This window comes from Rhodnius prolixus, unplaced genomic scaffold (assembly GCF_049639745.1).
Source record: "Rhodnius prolixus isolate KJV_2025 unplaced genomic scaffold, Rpr scaffold_2, whole genome shotgun sequence".
Classification (NCBI taxonomy): Eukaryota; Metazoa; Arthropoda; class Insecta; order Hemiptera; family Reduviidae; genus Rhodnius; species Rhodnius prolixus.
The window spans coordinates 13,208,716-13,228,344 of record NW_027411592.1 but is presented as its reverse complement, the minus strand read 5'-3'; the positions used below and the strand labels follow the sequence as shown (position 1 = coordinate 13,228,344).

Genomic DNA, 19,629 nt, shown 5'->3' with positions numbered 1-19,629 from the left:
GAAATCTCTTGAAAATTCATCGATTGATGAGCACAGATTGAAAGATTGTTGAGATTTAAATTCTGTGTATGAAAAGATTAAGCAAACTGAGGTTGTAAGCAACTTGAATTAAAGTTTAACATAAAGATATATAATTCCAAAAACCTTCGCAATAACATTTTTTTTTAAATTATTATTATTATTATTTTAATAGATCTGTATTTGTTATTTATTGGTAGAATCGTTTGTCTTAATATTTAGTTTTCCTTAATTAGTAACTCTTTAAAAACAAAGTGATTAGATTCATTCTAAATTATTCTTCCAATTAATATGAAATCGTTAACATAATTCTTTGACGTTACTAACTGACGTAACGAACAAGTGTTAATTAAACGACTCTAAATACACTTCTGTCATTAAAAAGTTATTCTCACGTATAAAATTATGGGATTATAATAGTGAATTATAGAAGATAATGGTAATCTAATTTTAATGAGTATATTTACTAGGAAGTTAATAAACGTTCAAATGTTGTAAACAAAACTTATTGCTAATTATTTGAGATACCAAGTCCTTGACGTCTGTCAGACCGTGTAATCACAGGAAAACACAACGGATGAAGATATCTTACACTCGTATAGTTTGCGAATATTATTCGCGAGAAAAAATTTAGTATCTTGGAAAAGAAAGAAATTGGATAAATGTTGGTAAAAGAATATATTTATTTGTTTTGCTGAGGGCCGTATTTGATTTGAGGCGCGAGAGCAGTGGAGATATTAGCGCCCGGAGCTTTCGTAAGAGAACTGCCGGCCACCGCAACAGATCTGTTCTTTTTTTTCTGTAAACTTGTTTCATTCTAATCCTGTTTGAGCATTAGAGCTTAGCTCCACTTGTTTGTTTCAAATTTTCAAAACTTAATGTTGTTTACTCCTTGGTAACGGTTTACAAACTAACTGTAACAAAGACTTTATTCAACAGTTGAATGAAGTTGTCTAATTCTAATAATAAATAATATATTTTTAGCTGAAATATATATTGACAATGTGAGTTTATATTGAGCGTAATTCCATTACACTGCTTCAATTAAGGAAGAAGGAGAGTTAATTTCTGAAACTAAATTAAAAAGCTCACTGCCACGGTTTCTTTCACCTAAAGTTACTATTGTTAAAAAAAAAATTATCTTCAAAATAGGTACACTACACAATCTTTACGTTAGAAAGCAAATTTTTAAGGAAAGCGAGATACGTAATACGTAAATATGAAACAAACATAGAAAGAATTTCATTATCAAAACATAAGTTTAAACAAGTCTGATTTTTCTTTACAAGTTTAAATAATTCGTCATTTGTCATATGTATCTTCAATTTATTTAGCTTGTGCAATGCTCAGATTATTCTATCATTTTTCATTCTGTTCTATAGGTTCAAAATAAATTTTTTTAAACAATTTTAATCCATACGCCTCTTATTAGATTTTTTTTTGAAATTTTAAACCTTTGATACCTTCAAAAATTTAATCATAAAGGAACATAGCATTAGAAAATATTCTTGAAAAAGTGGATTTAAGTGACTTTTCGGAGTTAGGAAGAGCTGAAAAAACTTCAGTTTTTTAAAGAATTATCTTTTGTGTAAATAAATTGTTTTATATTTAGAAATCTCGATTTCTTTTAAAATTTTCTTTGTAACTTTTGCAACTTAACTTAGCCGAATAAATAATTTTTTATCTATATAATGAATCACACTAAGATACAGCCATGAACTTTCACTTCATGGTAATAATTGAATGTTGAAAAAACATTTCTGTCATTAAATTATCAGTTTATAATAAAATATTTTAATCAATATGTTTCCTCCTTTAGAATTATGCAAAGTTAAAGGAAACTTTCGAAAACTTCATTCCATAACTTGAGAAAGCATTAATAGCCAGATTTAAAATAAACAATTACTGAAACAATACTGCAAGATTACTTTAGAAATTATTTAAAACATAAGTAAATAAATACTTCTTAAATAACAAAGACCTTAAGAAAGTAGTTGACTGGATAAATGGTTATTGCTATCTCTAACTTTGTTTTCGAACATAAATACTATCTGTTTGGCTGATTAAAAATTATAGGCAAATATTAAAAGTAGTTCGAAGCACCACTACTATTTTAGTGATATTAGGAGAACTGTGATCGATTCAAAAATATTTTCTATTTATCGTTTAAAATATTTTTCACTTTAAAAAGTTATAGAGAAAAACATTAAATGAAATTGTATTGTTACTAATGTTAATTGTAATTGTATTGTTAATAATCTTTCTATAATGAAGCTAAAATGTAATACACTAAAATGTAATGTAAAACATTCAGATTTGGGCAGATAACTTTTAATATTTGAACAGATCGAAACTAAAAGAGATGCAGAAATCCCTTCATCGCCTTTTTTTAGATTTTTATTTTCTTAATCGATAAGGCAGGAACGAATAATCATAGTAGTAAATTTTAAAAACTGGTATAATTTTTTGTTTAATTCTTGAACCATAATTGATTACCTGTTTCACGTCAATTTAGAATGACGAAAAACAGGTAAAATTTTTTAATTTAATATAATAATTGAAGGAAATTTGATGAATAAGGCTGGGAAAAAGAATGAAAATAATGATCAATAGTCTCAGATAGCCAACACTTTGCGTGGTTGGCCTGTTTTTAGCTTTTATGTAAGCTTTTTCTGTCGAACCCAGAAATAAATATAATATTTACTTTTACAAATATAAAATGAAATCAAATAAAAATATATGTATAGCTAAAATTTGGAAAGATAACTTGTAAGCATTGAAGTTTAGTTAGACATACTGATGGTAAAACACTGATCACTGACTTGCTAGGCAAACAAATCTCCAATATTATATAGCAAACACACTCATACAAGTATATGAGGAGGAGAAGAAGATACATGGCCATCTATTTATCGATCATGCAATGTTTACCCCAACAGAGTAAATAAAACGTCTGCTTTGTGGGTGGCCGCGTATTTGTCAATGCTAGAGCGAGAGAGCGGTCAAGCTCTAAAAAAGAATCGCAAGCAAATTATCACATGAGCATTCCCAAAGAAAAATCAATTTACAATATATGAAATTTTGATGTTGCAACTCTTACTCTTGTGAGGAGTAAATACTGTAGGAATATAGTCATTGGAATTCAGAATTAAGCAAGTATTTACCCCTTACTTTTATTATGAATTTAAAGGTACGTCCAACATCTGAGGTCACTGGCACTCGGAGCTTTTTCCAGTGCACTGCCGGCCTCCGGAACGTCTTCTCTCTCTCTCTCTCTCTTATAGACAACAAGGCTTCCTATTTTTAAATAAGTATATCTGGTAAGCGATAACTTTTCTATTGAAAGAAAACTAAGTAACTAGAACCCACGCAATTCCATTAGCCTTAATACTACTTTAACGACCCAATTGGTGGTCCCCAAAAAAATTTAACTTGAATATAGAAAAAATTATAGAAGGGCAGAGTTCAGCTCAGTAGTTAGCGAACTGGGTTCCATTGCAGAGATCCCGAGTTTAAAAACCGGCTTCCAGCCCATAGATTTTTGTCTTGCAAGGAACTCCTAATAGCTTAACTACAGCCAGTAGTGAACAGTGTGGTCTACAACGAGAAGGCACTGTCCAGAAGTTGGAAGTGCACTGAAAGAAAGCTCAGGGTGCCCTTTTGTCTCAGTTGTTAATTCGCGTTAAATTAAAAAATTAATTTATAACAAATGATTTATATTTACTAACAAACGAAGGTAAACTAAAGCGAACATTTTTATGAGTTGCAACCTAGGTCACATAAACAATATTCAGTATCTAATGAAAGCGGAGAAGGTTATTGCCTTCAAAAAAAAAATAGTTTACTATTCAACCTTACACTACCGTTTTATTAGTAATAAATTTAGGAATTCTGAAATACTTAATTTAATTTAGGAATTTTGTTTTTCAAAAACAGAGTAACGCTATTTTGTTCAGACAGGCTTCACGTACTTTTTATCAGATTAGATGCCGCGGAATGGAGGCGGTTCGCTAACATACTTTACTGCCAATTTCTCATTGCATAGAAAAACTTTGGTCAAGACCAGGAATCGAACCTATTACTTTCGTCACGTCTTAGCTTTCGTATAATTTTTCATTTTTTTTATAAATTATAATTTCTCCTTTAAAAAGAACTCTCTCCTTTACAATATTTAAGCGATGTATTTTCTGGTTTTAGTTTTAATTAAAGATATTATACAAGATTTGCTGTAGATAGCGTCTACAAACAATTTGAAAAACTTAGCTCTAGAAAGGATACTTTCATAGTAATAACATGGCAGTTGTGTAGTGGGTAAATTTTTAATAAAAAAATATGGATATCACAAACGCGCGTGCTACGATAAAAATCAATGATAAAAAAAATAGTGTTTGTTACTAACTACAAATTACCATAGTTTCTCTAGAGAAAATAGGAAAGTTGTTTTATCAATAAATCTTATTTGGTCGAGACAGAATACCCTGATAAAAAACAAAACATTATATAGCTCTAATTAGTAGAATATTTATGAATATCAAATATGTTGCTAAACTTTCGAAATTAAATGAAAGGTTAAGAATTGCACTTTTCCGAACCTCTTGATATTAGCACTTAGTTCTTATTTAAGCGTTAACAAAGTCAATGCATATGCAAACTCAGCAAATCTGGTTAAGCAAAATGAGTTGTTCAAACACTAAATAATTGAGGAATAATTTTTAGGTCTCAGGAAGGAGCATTAAAATAAACAAAAGCCCAGCTGCCTGCATCACACAACACCTGCATCGCAAGAAATATGTTTAGAAGAATAAACAAATCCTTCTGTGTTCTTTGAGGGGTACAACCTTAAACGCTTGTTATTCTATCTTTACTTCATCAATAATGTAGGTGCGACAAGTAAATCATTTAAAAAATTAATGATATTATAAAAGTATTATTAGAAGTATTCAATTTAAAGTTATTTTGGGACAAGATTGAATAAAGTGTTTTTTTACTTTTTGATCTTAAAAATGAAATTGGATTTTCTATAAGCCACCATTAGTCCTTTATTTGCTGGACCATCTAAATAAACAGTAATGGTCACCTCCAAATCAGTGGTTGTAGGAAATATTGTATCTCGTTAATACGGTGATGGTATCGTAAAGTAATTGAATGTGAAGTGTAATGGACAGCTTTCATTACAATTCCTTCAAAATATTTTAAATTATTCTTACTTTTATTGTTCTAAATACGAGTAAAAGCACCCTGGAGACATTAGGGCGGCTCATGGAGGTCCAAATCGTACTGAACTTCCCACAGCTTTAGTACTAGCTGCAACTTTTTATCGTCTCTTATGTTTGCTCAACTGGATTGTAATCGAACCCTGACTTCATAAGCTAAGGAGTTTGCCACTTTTTATAAGAGTTTACCTACTGAATCAATAAACGTAAAATAATAACGGAACTCTCAATAATATAAGCTAATTGGTTGATGAAAGTTCATAAACAACAAGCAACTGTAATAAAGAAAACTTTGACTAGGCTGCCGTAATAAGTTGGCTTTTCGCCAATAAACGTGGCGTTAAGAAAATAAAGGTAAAAAAAAACTTCTGTCGTGAACAATAGCTAAGTAAATTTTCAAGGTTCTAATTCTTAGATTTTCTAAATTTTCCTTATAACATGAACAGTCATAATTCTCAAATTGTATTCTAAGACACCCTAAAACGAATTCTACTAGACTAAATTACACGAACTAAAGTTACAATTTCACAGATATATGCATGCGTCTAAAGTTGATGGGAAATTGTAGCAGTTATTTTTGAGAAAATTTTGAAGTATTTTCAGTTTTTCCGCATAGTTATAGTCGGATTGACGGTTGCATCGAAATGAAATTTAAGGTATGAGGTTCGTTAGGTTTTTCATTTCTAAGCAATTTTTTCAAAACATTTTTTCCGACTCAGAGGACATGATACCCTGTTTCAGGGTTAAAGCTTGCTCTTGGTAATCACGATCACGATTGCAATACTGCCTCTTTCTTTAATAAAAATCTACCAATAAAATTAATGATGTGTAATGCTTATAGCAAAAAGTTCAAGGTTAAATTGGGTTAGAATTTTAGTTTTGGAGTGAGAAAAACAAGTATTCCCCTGCTTCAGCAATTTGGATTTACGAGAACGTAAAAGTAAATGTTTTTTTTTCTGAATTAATAGTTAAAAGAAAAAGAACTAATTGCTGCAAAGCGATTGTGGTATTTGTGTTCGCCTTTCCTCTCACCACACTTCGTTATTCTGTATGGCTTTGGTAAAATTTTATTTATTAGGTAACTTACATAAAAATTTATAGATTTAGACTATACAAAAGAGATAACAAAATGTAATTACTTTAATTTGTTTAAAATGTCACAAAAAAATCTGTTTTAAACCTTTCGCAGTCCATTTTGGTGAACAAGATGTTAGAAAAATATTAATACATTACTTGCAATATTAGCATTAAAATTAGCAGTGCAACACACTGTAGCCCATTAATCACAGGCATTTTTGCGAGTGAATTTCATTAACCAACACGGTGGTTCACAGCAAAATGTTTTATTCCCAATTGGAAGAAAACAGAAGGAAACACAAGATTCCCGGAATTTTGGTTATTGTAAGGAAAAGAAGCTCCCAGGAAAATATGCATTTTTTTTTTCTTTTTCAAGCATTAAACTTACAAAGAAAGGGTTGAATTAAATAAAAAATAATGAGAAATGCCAATACGCGCAGTTTCTCTTCTTCTTGACAGTACCTACTTAGGCTATCCTCTGCAATCATACACCAAAATCGCAAAAACGAAAAATAGAAGGTAGTTCATGTTTGAAACTTTGCTTAGAATCACCTGGGAAAGCAATCATAAAGGTCAAAATCTCTCAAATAGCAATTCCATTTTCCGGGATTTTCTTTAAGAAAAAAAAAAGGTTTCTAAAAAAGATTTCCTCAGAACAGTATTCTAATTGTTTATAAAAAGGTTCTATAATAAGCACAGCTCTCTATACTTTTCACAAAAAGTGAATATTGTAGTTCTTGCGAATTCTGATTGCGAACTTTTAATTGAAACAATTTTCCTGGAAAGTTCGGTTTAGCACTTCTTGGAGAAAGGACGGGCTTTACAAAACTAATTTTAAATGCAATATTTCTTTGACATCCAGATTTCCTTCAATTTAATTGCAGAAGCAAAGGAAGCAACAAAAACCAGTTTATTAAAAACTTGTTCTCAACAACGGCGTCTATTCTCAGCGTGTAATCTATCTGTGACCTAAATTTTAATACTTAATTACAGAATCTTCAAAGTAAATTCTATCATCTAAAAATTACCTAACCGGCTAATTTGTTAAATACATATGAATACAAAAAAAAGCGTACTAAGTCGATGATGCTCTGGCACAATAGGCTTTTTATTTTATTGTCTTTCAAAGAAAAGTGAATCAAAGAAAAAATACTTGCTTGCCTTGAATATTACTTAACTAAAAGAGCAACATTTTTCGGGGTTATGGCATGATAAAATACAAGAAGTGGATATAGCTGCTATATATAGTGGATATAAGCGTAATGACTGTTACGTCTTGTGAAGAGGATGCCGCAAATAAGGCTTCCAAGACGTTGCGCCAAGTGAAGCCTCCATCACTGAGGGAATAGTGACTATCGTATCTTCTTCCTTACAAACCTTCACCTGCAGCTAGTTCTCTGAGATGCTAAAGCAGTCCTCATAAACATACTTCCCAGCAAGAAGCCTCAATCACTAAGGGAATAGGGACTATTGTACCTTCCTCCTCATAAAGCTCCCCCTGCAGCTAGTTCTCTGAGATGCTAAAGCAGTCCTCATAAACATACATACTTCCCAGCCGATTAAAAGTCTATAAACCTTTTCCCAAGTTCACTTACTAACGAATTATTGTTTCCGATAAAAAGCAGATCAATTTCACAACAATTAGAACAATAAGAAACAGTAGATTAGCTCATGTATCCAGCTTAACTCTTCTCTCAAAAGAGAAGACTTGATAAAAAAGGATATTGAGCGAATGGTCAAACTACTCTTAGACTTCTTTCATTTTGAGCCGGTTCCTGAAGTTCGTACGATTCATCCCTAACGAGTTAGAACACTTTCATTAGAGTAGATCCTAGTGAACCACTTAGGTAAATTACTTCTTCATCAAGACAACGCAAAATTCAAACGCAAGCTGCAAAACTTCTTCCTTTCATAGCTTCCCGACAGATCCTCGTACATTCTGATGGCTACTTCTTTCGAGGCCCGTTTTTTTAAGTGTTAAAATATTTTAAAACTATGAAAGAGGTGAAAATGTTAGGTGTCCCTCCAATGATGGCTCTTCTAGTAGATTGTAGTGCTGGGGCCGAATACTGACTGTGTAAACTACAAAAATCGTTGGGGCGCCCTTACTGTTAATTTAATATGTTGAAATATCAACTAATTCTTCAGCAACTGTTCCATTTATATCATGAGGCAGGGATACCTGTAGGTAGTCAACTTCCACATGAAGAAGTGGCTACTCCTCTTCCCTATAAAGAGGAATGCCTGGTATCAGTAGAGCAGCGGTTATAGCCTTCAAAATGGATAAGTTACAGAAATTTATTGTCCTTTAGATCACTAATAAATAGATGTAAAAACAATTAATTTTTGAATTGTAAGGTGATTATTTAATATCATTAACAAATGACGCCATTAAATAGCAAATCTGGTTTACCAATGTGATTGTAACTGATTGGGGTAGTCGTATCAATCTACAGCAATCTTTTAATATATTTTTCTTTGCACTTAAGTTTCTAGGGGGGAAGTGTTGCGATTTATAAATGCGTGCCTCAAAAAATCACTTTAAATTCTGAATTTGACCTTCGTTAGCAGTATCAAAATAATCAAATCGTTCCAAATCCGTTATTTGATTAACTAGCTAATAAAAACTTTGCTTCACAGAACCAACACCAATAATTACATAACTTGAAATAAATCTTTTTCATCTTTTACTATTCTGTACAAAACAGGATACTTTTTTTTACAATCTTCTTAAAAAACCAATTGAGAAATAATGAGAAAAATTATGGCTTTAATTGCTACATTTTTAGCCGCGGGACATTGACGATCCTACGTCAGTCATTTATTAGAGCCCTCCTTTATATGCCGCTTTAAAGGTCACAATGTTGAAGTTCTTATATGCCATCATATCGGTTCATCAACCTAAATCTCTAACACAGAAATCTTACTTCTCAAATCTAGGTGACAGATAGGATATAAGAACAAGTTTCGCTGAAATTCGAGTAGTAATTAATTGCACCGAAGCAGAAATTTGCTTTAAGTCGCACAATCTATCAGCTGATACCTCTCGACAAAATACTCCATCAAAAAGAACAAAACAAAATTTGCCATCACGTTGCTTCCAGTATTTACAACATTATTTGCACTTCTCTTCTACACTGAAGAAATCAGACCAACTTCTGAAATGAAGGAATATGGCTTGCTAAGAGACTGAACATTCTGAAATAACTATTGGCTATTTAAAACAGGGTTTTGTTTAATACTGTTAAAAAGTATCATCAGTCAAAATTGTGCACAAACTTTCGAAAACATTTAAACCGAAAACCAGAAAATTCAATTAGTATGTTACATATTAATCCCTTTTTTTTATTTATTTCGTTTTTCATCAAAGTTTCTATTTATTCTTTGAATCCCATTTTAAACAAAGAGTTTGTAAATTTTCCATTTTCATTACAAGATCGGTAAATTGAGCAACATTGTTAGATTAAGATCTGAATTTCGATTTTGCCCCAACAATTTACATATGACTCTCTCAAGCGTTAGCGTTTGTTCATAGAATATAAGCTGCATTGTTTACAATTACTGTACATTGCATAATTGTGTATGCATGTGTGTGTCAGAGAGGAGGAGGGGTACTGGCCAGAGTGGAAACTGCAGGGAGGTTCGTTAAATCTTAAAGAACGTTCGTTGCCTTAAGTAATCGGAACTCACATTACCATGATTTTATTAGTACCACGATATTTAAGTTATCGTAAACCTTTATGAATGTCTAGGCTACTCTAAGTATGCTTGAAGTTCTATTATTGTGCATTTTATTAACGAAATCGCTGACAGCCTAATATGCTTCCTAAGCTCAGGCAGCTTATCACAATATTCCAACCCAACTTATCTATGCTTTATCGTTGTTTTGTAAGTTTTATTTAAAAAAGAGAAGAACTTAGTTTGTCGGTAGGATAAGAACGCTTTTCTCCGATTTGTTAGATCAATAGTAATTTGTTTTTAAAATTATTTTCAGCTGAAGACCATGATTTTGCAGAACTGTTTGAATTGAGCAAGTTTTTAAATTTTTCTTTTTTTTAAAAACTAATTTCTGAACTTTTTCAACAGTTTTCTTAAATAATAATACATTAACGACACTGGTTGCTATTTACAGAGGTAATTAAAATTTATTCTGCGCCTCCTCCAACTTCCTAACTTACAAATATATCTTTATTAAAAAAAAAATCATTTTTGCGAAAAATAGGGAAAAATGATTATTACAATCGAATCATTACTAGACGGGTTTCAAACGAAATCAATTTTTTTAAATAATATCAACTTTCTGCCTTTTTCTGTTTTTGAGAAATTCCGTTCGTATAAACATGCAAGCGTTTCTGTAATATTTAAATTCTTGTTCCAGTTTTGGCTAATAAGAAAGTGAAAACATAATTATGAGATCAAAGTAAAATTATAAAAGTTTTGTACGTAAAAATTTAGTTTGTAAAATAAAATGACTATCTCTTTTATAACAAGAAGAAGCAAAAACCTATTACAATAAAAAACATAAAAAAATAACAGAATTTATCTTTTTAAGACTGGGCTGAACAGTCTGGACGAACAAGGAAGTCCGAACCAACTGTCGGTTTACCGCTGTAACCTATAAAGAGAAACCGGTTATAGATGTTGTGTATACAAAATTATAGTGTCTGAATTACAGATTACAGCAACGTGTAAATAAATTATTGCATTTTATATCCTAGATCTTGAGGAATTTAGAATTAACAGAAGGTAACAGGTTTGGTGGGAAGAGGAGCCAGAAATTTGAAATCTTCTAAGTGTTATTACGTGTCCAATACAAAGTGCCCTCGAGGGAAGTTCAATACTCCTGGAGATTCAACTTTTTTTTATAAATAGGAATCCGATCAGAAACTGTCACGTGACATGTCCTCTCTCCAATTTTCAAATTGAACTTTTTTGTCCACAATTTTTTAAATATTTCATTTTTGCAATGATTTGCAAAACATTAGAACTTCGCATTGCAAACAATTGAATTCTATGAGCCCTCCTTTCGCATTTAGACCATTCTTAGAATAAAAAGAGGCGAAAAATACTTGGGTGCTCAAATAAATCACACTTGGAAATCTATAAATCCAACTAAATCCTATTCCAAAGGATTATTTAAATATCCGTTGAGTTCATGCACTTTTTGCAAACAAAGTTTAGTCTTTAGCAAATATTTTAAATTCAAATTTCATATATTTATCATAGCATCTTATTCCATAACTACATGACACATTTATAACTACCTAATCTACCAATACATCTCTCTAATCATTGGATTATTTTAAGAAGTATCTCCAAAAAGATTTTAAATTGTTAAACTGATAACTAAGAAACCCTTGTCAGCTAGACTGCGCGGGTTTAACCTCTAAAAATTTCTGTAGACTGGCCGACTCAAGATGGGCATTTGCACTTCTGTCAAGTTAAGTGAGAATTTGTGAGTAATTAAAGCGTAACTCTTAATGGAACAAAACGAGCTGGAGATTAATCCACTTCCGGCTTGTCTAGATTGCAGTCAGAAGCAGTTTTAGATTTCGTTCCGAGAAATAAGTTAATAGGGTTGTTTTAGTCCACAAGCGTTCTTCTACAGGATGATGTAGACATCAGGGATGCTGGCATACCTGAACGTTCCTCTCTACTTAAATAACATGCTACGAAGATTATATTAACCTTCACGGAGAAACTAAATAGAGCCTGCTAAACACATGTAGGGCGTTAAGGAATGCAACTAATTATGTCTGGAAACAGAAAGCAATGAAAAGGCACCAACATCACAATTAACGTGGCACCCTAAATAATATAATTAAAAGAAGTCACAAGGCAGATGGCTCGTGCATTGGACTCCAAAGCGAAGATCTCGGTTATATTTTCTCCCTCGTTAGACTCTTTTTACTAGAAGCATACAGCTCACTGTCCGATGATGCATTTAGCATAATTTAGAGGGATTCCCGACAGTGGTGCAGCTAACTCAAGCTCTTTGTACGGGTCTAATAACTTAATAAATAGCCAAAGTGGAGAAGCCACCCATTGATGACGCCTACGTTGAGATGGTTTTCGTACCCTAAGGGTGTCCACTTTGTTATAGTGAAAGTTCACTCGGACTGGCTAAAAGGCAAAAGCATGGACTAATTTTGGTGTAACTTTTCTTAAAACTATTAAAATTTAATTAAAATCTGACAGAAAATTATTCTTCATAAAAATAGCATTATTTATTTTAACTAGATTACTACTTACAAAATAATTAAAACATTTTTTTGTAAATTAATTTTTATGGAATACTTCAAGTTAAAGGTTATGCAATTCAAGTGTGTTTAAGACCATAACAATTTATGAGCGATAAGTGCGATGTTTCTGTCAACGAGATAAATAGAACGCATTAGATAATACACTATGATTCACAAAGAATAACCAGATGTGTTGTAATGAAAGAACAATGAGTCATGTATCTCGCAAAAACTTAGAATTGTAAAATGATCCCTTATTATAGTCAAATGAAATTATCCGCGCAAATAAAAAATTTAATTCAACTTAGTAAATAAATTAAACTGGCAAATAATCAACAAAATTATCTCTGCCAGTACGCGTTATTTACTTCCAACACTTCTTAACCCTACACAAGAGAACCTTTCCAACCTTAGTCTTAAAAGAACCTTAGTTTTTTTATTTTTGCGATTTTCCTATTTATTTAAAAAAATTTAACTATTTACAAAGTAAATACAATTTATGGACACTTTGGTGTAGGGGATTTGGGTTTTTTTAGACGTATCTAAGGGACGATGTCGCTTTACTGATCAATTACGAATTAATGCTTACAATTAATGTAGTATACTCTTCCAAGATTTTTTTAAGCAGGAATTTAAGCAATCAAATTTTCTTAAAACTTAGTATTTTTAATAAAAAATAGTTGACTTCAATAATTTGCATTCCTACTATTATAAAAAACCAGCATTAAAGACAAGTGACTCACACGCCGAATTATTATAATTACTTTTCCTAAAGAAGATTCAGAGAAATGATAAACCTCCACCCTTACATGTAAGTTCAAAGTAATGCCTTTGGTGACACTTAGAAAATTATAGATAATTCAAAATATCAGTTCTGAGGAGCTGCACTTGCGGAGTGCCGACGTTTAGGTAAGTGACAATTTTTGAGATTTTTTTTTAAATCAACAATGCTGAAGACTACTGTAATTCAAGCGGCGTTTAATATTATAAGAATATTAATTATAAAATTAATTGTATAATATTTTATATCACATTTATTATTTCATGTTATACACTTGCGAGTTTCATTGAAATGATTAATTAATGACGTAGGCATGAGAAAGACGCAACAAAAGAAAGATACAACGAAAGATTGGTATTGTTACGGAAAGGCGAAGTAAATTAATACTGTTGGTATGAAAAATGCCAATTACGTAATCTATTCAAATGTGAGAAAATTGTTCATAAATGTGGAGGACGTCCACCTTTATAAAACCACTGCCGTCAATGATATGACGAAGAGTCAATGTACAGAACATTGTAACCTTCATAACGAGTAATAGTATAGAAAGGTTAAGATATGAAGGAGATATGAATATGAGTGATAGTTTACTTAAGTCCTGACGGAACATTAAGGATAATATAAATGAAAGGCTGAAATAAAATCTATTAGATTGAAGTGATAATTGAAGTGCAATATTACGAAATAAGTAACTGAAAAATGAGAATTTTGCAATGTTGATGAAAACATGAACACAGAATTTAGGTCGGTCTTAATGAATCTATAATCATTGTAGAAAATAAAAAGCCAGAAATGTCTTTTAACTTTTTAACTCTAAAGATATTTAAGTGAAGAAAGTACATAAGTTATGCTGAAGCCTCCCCTCATGTATTCCAATGATCTTCGCCAAGATGTGCTTTTTTATACTTGAATTTCTTCTTTTATTTTATTCAGTCAAACTAATTCTGGAAGTCACACATTATAATTCCAGTAACTTTATTAAAACTTTATTATTAGTGGACAAACAAAAGGAAAAGAGAAAAGTTACTTTTAAATCAAGATGGAGTAACGGATATCCCACCCACGCGCCATTCTGCGGGACGAAATATGCACACTTCGCCAGTTGTTTAAAAGATCCTACAAAAGTGTTATCTAGCTAAAAAATTAAAAGGTTTTTATTAAGGAATTTTGTCTCTTTTTTAATCATCTTCATCTTAAACCTCATTATGTAAAGGCATCTCGACAATTTCTTACCGAATACATCACTCAATCCTTTATCTATCTTATCTTTCTTTTACGTATCTATGTCCTGTATAAGACGGCCATATTTCGAAAGCCAGTGAAACGTATTAGCAAAAATTTTATAGAGCTATCCTGGCTCCCTTATTAGAGCCTATCTCCTGCCCTTTTTTGTAAAAAGCTTCTTTTGAAAAAACTTGGAGACAAATTATTCTTCTCCGAAAGGTGAAATTGTAGCCATATAGTCCTTAAGCAAGTTCGAGTAAAGTTACTAATTAAAAGCTTGTGTCGCTAGACTTAGGCTAATCTGGTGCGCTAGGAAGAAGCCTTAAATCGCTCGAGTGGTCACGCGGCCTTGTAGATGAATGGACATTAATTTTACCCAGAAAATCTGTTACAGACACAATTCCATATTTACAGTAATTTAAGTCGTTAGAAACTAGCAATGGCGAAAGGAAATTAGAGCTCAAAAGCGGCGATTGGTCTTAACAGTTCGTACGTTTACAGAGCAATTCTTAAACAACTGAAGATGGGCAACAATATAATAATAATAAAATTATTTTTTTTGTACAGAGTTTCAAAGTGACTTTTTGTAATAACATGGATCTCCATAAGTTCCTTGAAACTTGGTGTTCAGTTCTTGAACTGAAAAAGAGAAACGTCGCCAAGTCCCAGATTTTGCCAAACAGTCCACTTATCCTTCAAAATTTTGCTAATGAAAGGAAAAATTTCCTGACATTAATTAATGTTATAAGGAAAAGAGTTAACCATTTACGTATGTGGCCTATTGTAGAAACAACGTGACATACCACAAATCAGGTGGTATTTCTAATATTAATGTCCTTAATATTCAAGGTAAACGATAAAATTAATTTTTAACTATACACTTTAATCGACCAACTCAGAATTAAAGAAAATTGAATGAAAATATAACTATTGGTCATTCTGGGGCAACGCTTTTCTATGAAAAAAAAAAGATTTCAAAAAAATGAATAATTCTAATCAGGCCAACAGAAATAAATCATACATTACTTGAATTTAAAAAAACATTTTTGATGCAGTAGAAATGGCGAGCTGGAGTTGGAAGAGGTGTTGATATAGACGAATTTTCTAAACTGAAGAGGAGTGATGAATGTAAGCAGATAAAGCGTTCAAAAAGAAAATGATTCATGCGGTGGGTTTGCGATCAAGTCAATTTTTTCAAATTAAGTATTGTATGGAAATTCATATTTGGAAAAATCATACGACGTACGAAGCTTTTTCCGGAGCAATGATGGCCTTCAGTGGACACAGTGTTCTCTCGTAACCGACCACACTATCCATCACCAGACAGTGAGCTGAAAGAAGCTCCTAGGAAGAGAAAATCTAAGGGCCAGCAGCTAGATTCGAACCTTTGATCTCTCTTTGAAATCCCTTCCCTAATGATAATTATTAATAATTTCATTTATAACTTCATTTAATTTTTTCATTTTATAAATTTTATAAATTTCTATTTGCTGCCTAAGGAGTCAAGACTTTTAATTTGCACCTATCGAGTGGTTGAAATCAATTAATTTTAGCTTTATTTTAATGCTAACCCTTCGAGAATTTGTGTCTTACTTAATTAGATTTTAAGAAGTTTATCTCCAGAGAGACCAGTTTCATTCTAAAGAAAGTTAACTACACTGACTAGGTTAGTGAAATGAAGTTCTAAAATGGAAGTTTAAATGAAGTGGAATAGAGATCAGTTAACACTACACAAGCTTAAAAAGTATATTTGTGAAAATATATTGTCCCACTAGATAACATCCTCAAGTGAGTCTTTTAATTTTCTTTTTAAACTTTTGCTTCTTCTCTTTTGTTTCTTTTAAACTTTTACTACGATATTAATTTTGGTTTTAAGTTTTAGATATAATAAATAAATATTAAAGTCTGTTGTAATTTCAATAGTTTGTGAATATTTCCAAGATATGCAATTAATCAACTCCTTTTGCCCCAAAAACAAAACATTCCATGTTTGCCAGGGGCTATAATCACACTCAAGGCACTGTAAACTTGCTGGGGTAATTCATTATCACTGTCAATAGTTGATAAAGTATGTAAAAACGAATGAAGAAGTTTTATTTGTTATAATTGTATCAACTGCAGTTTAGAGTGCAGCTCATTCGGTTGTCTCTATGCATGGAATTTAGTTTATGCGTCAATAAAGTCATTCTAATGGACGATTGTTGTGTCCGAGCCTAGAAATGAATATAATCTTACAAATTATATATCTAGAATATAAATGATGTCCATAAAAGAAATAATGTGTAAGTATATAAAAGGATTTTTTGTTTTGTTTAGTTAAGATAACATTTATGTGGTGAGTCAACCATGACCGACTTTTTATTTCACTTTTTTTTTAACAAGAGAATATCTCACAGTTTCCAATTTTATTTTCTTTCTGAAGATTCCAATAAAAAATCATAAAATTTATTGTAGTTTCAAAATAATTTAAATCAAACTGAGCAATAAATATATACAATGCACACACTTTTTTCTTGGACGCACGTATCCTTGAATCTTGAATTCTCAGAAAGAACATAACAGATACGCTTCTTGATTTTAATGAAATAATGGGCGGAAAATCACTTTTCTGGATGTTATCATGCCCACTTAATAATAAAATAAGCTGCCATATGAAGGGCATCTGCAAAACTGGTTAGAGTAACAGACTATATCTACATAAGCGGAAAAACTTCTTCATGTAAAACATGAACTGGTGACTTCGTAGGGCAAACAAATTTAGAAAAAGGGCCAGTTAGTAGGGCAAGTAAGTAAAGTAATTGTATATTTTTTCAGGCGTAGCTTGAGATGTCTAAATACAATTATGTGTTGTGGAGGAATGCATACTTAACTATTTTCATTATTACTAACAAATGAAGAGTACCTATCAATGCTTCATAACCACTTTACCAACATCCACTCTCAGATATAGTAGCCGCCAGATCGCCTTCGCCGAAAAATGCAGCATTTCTGCCACTAAAGGATGAAAAGAAACTCCCTCTATCAACTCGAGCAAACATCACTTATGCTGACTCCTGCAACAGTATTTGTGAAGTATGTGCGACCATACATTTCCACAAACAATAACTCATTTTACACAATAAATGGACGTGTATATACACGTTGTTCATATAAACACTGACTCAGAAGAAAGTCGCTGTGGATTTGGTTTTACACTACCCAAAATCTCTCTATCTGTGCTCTAGAAGTAGAAAGTAACAATCCGACTAATGTTATTATTATCAACATACGCACTAAGCCCATTTTTAAAATCAGGTTTTAACTTTTTAAAATGTTTCTAGCTTATAATTTCTTATTTTCAGAAATAAAAAAATAAGTATGGTATAGTCAGTCACAGCCTAATTAAAACAGTAAACGTCATGCTGACGTTTCTGGACCGGTTCTTACCCATATGACGTCAGAAAGAACGGACAATATGGCTAATAGATTCATTTTATCGCTTACACTTTACTATCTGACCTACTTTTTTTTTTTATTATTTTTACTTTTTACGTTCCATGCTGCCCACTGCAATTTTATACGACTGTTATCTCAAATTGCTAATAATGGCTTTATTAAAAGTAATCACTTTTACTAAACTCACAATGACCACGTAAACTAATTACTTAATTGAAACTCGTTTCTTCTCTAGCTGCTTTGAGGGAAAATCCAACATAAATACTCATATTATTATTATTAGGCGCTATGGTAGCCGAGCGATCAGAGACAAGGCCTGCAAAGTTATGATTTGGTACTGGGTTCGATTCCCGGTCTAGGCCTTACATTTTGTTTAATGGTTAATAAAAAGAATTTAATGTGAAGTATAATTGCTATCCGCTTCTGTCCATTACACCAGATCGGTAGTTGGACGTAAAACCTGCCTCAAAGTTGCTTTTTTCTTTACTTACATTTTCTCTTAGAGCAACTATAAAAATTCTAGATACAGATTAAGTTGGACCTAACTTAAAGGGAACAAGCACCAGACTGCATTTTTAAGATTTTGTACTATGAGTTACGGTGCACCTCACACGCAATATATTGGCTCCAAGTTGCATAAAAATATGGGTACCTCCCACAATCCTAAACTAAAGATCAGAGCTCAACATCTTCAACTTGATTGTACTAATTTTATCTTGATCCAAGACAACTTGTTCATATCGGAAAGAAGTTTGTCCTTAAAATGTTGGGACTAATGAGGAATAGCTTAAAACCTAGATATAGCCGCTTCCATTTATCAGAAGGAATTAAACACTAAATAATTTCAACAGCTTGCTGATAATATCTGTAACGTTTCAATACTACTAAAAAACAGTCAACATTGTTGGGTAATTATTCAAAAAAAAAATTATGAATTAAAGATATATATATATAAATTTATTATAAACTGTTAAAAAAATAAAACAGGTTATATAAATGTATATATATTTTTTTAATATTTATATTTTTTTGATGACTTTTGTTTGCAGTCAGAGTTTTAGGATTTAAAGTAGATGTTTCCAATTCAGAACGGTTCCGTCCTTCGCTTCAAGGTAGAAGAGGTTGAGTAGCAAGTTTGTTATTCGGTGGAAGGCCATGCCAACTTCTAACTAAACTAATATCAATTACATTCTTCACGTGCGTTCCACAAAGTGAAGATAAATACTAATTTGGCAGTTTCCTTCAAGCGAATTACTGAGTTAAATGTGTGTAACACTAAGAAAATGTTCTCTGACAATTCTAAGATACTACTTTAATTATTTATACTAACCGATTGCAAAAAAGAAAAAAAAAAGAAGCAGAACTGTATTCTTACAATACAAATAATTTTTTTTATGGTTAAAATGCTATTATTCAATCAAATTCTGCTTCATCACACATTCTTTATTACCGACAAATTTTTTATTAAACAAAGAAATTAGCAATATAAAAAACATTTTAGGATTCTCTCACATACTTAAATTGTCACCCTCTTCAATAAATAACTAACTAAATGTTTTAGAAATTGATTTGCATTTGCACCCGGCACTACTGCATCATTATATTGCATAAAAGTGAGTATATTTTTACTATTTATATT

General features: G+C 31.6%; 1 protein-coding gene across 1 annotated transcript in view; it reads right to left on the bottom strand.

Moving 5' to 3' along the window:
• The window catches only part of Abcd1 (ATP binding cassette subfamily D), a 52,623-nt gene that overhangs the window by 21,258 nt on the left and 11,736 nt on the right, over positions 1 to 19,629 (bottom strand). The gene's annotated exons all lie outside the window — the stretch shown is intronic.